The sequence below is a fragment of the Adiantum capillus-veneris genome, chromosome 2 (genome assembly GCF_014529385.1).
Source record: "Adiantum capillus-veneris isolate H3 chromosome 2, ASM1452938v2, whole genome shotgun sequence".
Classification (NCBI taxonomy): Eukaryota; Viridiplantae; Streptophyta; class Polypodiopsida; order Polypodiales; family Pteridaceae; genus Adiantum; species Adiantum capillus-veneris.
In genome coordinates, this window is record NC_140932.1 from 36,659,858 (window position 1) to 36,662,121 (window position 2,264).

Below are 2,264 nucleotides of genomic sequence, written 5' to 3' on the forward strand. Positions count from 1 at the left end.
TGGTCTTTCTAGAAAAGAATCGGGCTTCTTGCTGTGAGAATTTGTGAGGTAACTCCAAAAACTATATGAGGGATCTATGCCATAGATACCATGAAGTCTAGAGTTTGGTAGGGAGTGCAATCAAAGAGGCCCCATTCTCTCTCTCTCTCTCTTGCACTCACACACACAAAGAATGAACACAAAAGAGAAAATCAAAACAACACAAAGATGAAAACGTCAAGGCTTTGGTCATATCTTATCATGGGTAGGATGAAAGGGTTAATGGATAAGTTAATGGCATTCAACCTTTACCAACCAATCAAGCTACAAATTTTTCTTTGGAACTGTAGTTTGGTGCTTACTATGATATATATGTTTTGTCTAGTGATTGGGACTAGTTCAGTGTATACAAATCCTCTTGGCTAATAGCAAAATAAATACACTGATATCAAAAGAAAAATTATAATCTAGAAGGGGTAGTATGATGGGATCCGGTGAAATAAGTATTTCATCAAGCCCTTCTGGGCCATAGAGAAACAATATACGTTGTTGAAAGTGTATTTTATGGTTAATCCATACGTTAATTGTAATAGATTGCATAGAGTGTAACAAATAGAAATTCACATCATGTGGATTATTTGTATAGAATAATTTTGGTATGTGCAAAATGTAGATATGAGAGAAGTGAAGAGAGAGAATTTTCCCTCCCAAGCCCTATTATTGCCCGTTGGCAATAAGGATACTGCAGGGAGAGATGTACATGTATCAATGAGAACCTAGAGTGTGTAGAGTGAAAGAGATTCTAAGAGTGAGAGATATTTGTGAGAGTGTAACAATATGGTTTTTCACCTTGTGTATTAGCATAGCTCACCAAGAAGGTTGATCATAGCTTTGGCAGAGTGTTGTACCTTGAATGCCTTCAGTAGTTAGGACACAAGAGAGATGGAGATACAGATAAGATAGAAATAGATGTGGAGATAAAGATAAGGATAGCTGTAGAGTTAGAAGTGGATAATATCTAGGCTAGGGAATAGATTTGGAAATAGAGATAGTTGTAAGGGTCTTGGCTAGAGATGAAAAGAAAAACATCAAGAAACCAACAAAATCACAAATAAAAAACACACCTTGTTTAATAGCCCTTCAAGATTTATTTGTCAATTTGATGAAGAGAGAAGGAGAGGGGAGAATTCCATCCTTAAATGATGTACCAAATCCAAGCTCTTCTTTCATTAGAGTTGATCTTACAAGAATTGATTAGAAGATTGGATAGTCCTCCTCAAGGAGCAAGTGTAGGCTTAGGCTTATGATTATGGATAATTACAATTAGGCATTAATCCTCTCACTATATAATGAATGGTTTTCAAAGAAGAAGAAGTCCCATTGTATAGGTGATAGGAACCCCCAAGGGTTACACAAGAAAGACAAGAGTCAGTGTGAACATGGACAAAGTTTGAAATGGGTTGTCCTTGCATGATGGTGACATACTGGGGTCCACTCTTTTATCATATCTCCTTAATTGTGGCTAGGGATGAAAGCTTAAGCTTATAAATTACGACCCCCATTTTATATACTTATTCAAATTCATTTGGAATCTTGTGTTAAAAAAACATCAAAATAGGGTACCTTTCTGGAAGCAAAAGTCGTCTTGTGGTCCCCTTAGCCGAGGAATTTTTATTTGCGAGATTTTATTTTCAAGATTTTACATTTGAAACATTATTTTTGAGCTTTTTAATGCTTGTATTGTATTAATGATATCTTCAAATATTAGTGCGACATGAGAAAAATCTGTATTATATTGTGCAATCCTTCAATCACCAAACAATTTAATGTAACATGCATTCATGTCTTTGCTTGCGGGAATGTATTCTCATGCACATCTCTTATTAGCATGAATGTTGATTTTTTTAAAGCGCCATTTCTAGTTATTTTTTATTGAACATCATATTTCTAAAGGATATCAAACGACATACCTGTCATAGTCTCAAAGTAGCCTAGCAAGGTAGCTCAATAAACATCCAAATCAAGCTATATTTCAAGTAGCAATATGATATGTAAATCATACCACATAGCAAACATCAAATCACATAATCAAGTCACCTGGCCACCATAATGCAATGTCCAAGTCATGTGGTCGCCACATACATAAACACACACATCAAAACAAGGATAGCGGGAGACACCGATCCTTGCCTTTGAAAAAGGTTTTTTAATCAATGTCTGACATGATAGTGTAGTGCCACAATAAGTCCATAGTTTTTTGATAGACCTTAGGTGGGGGGATGACC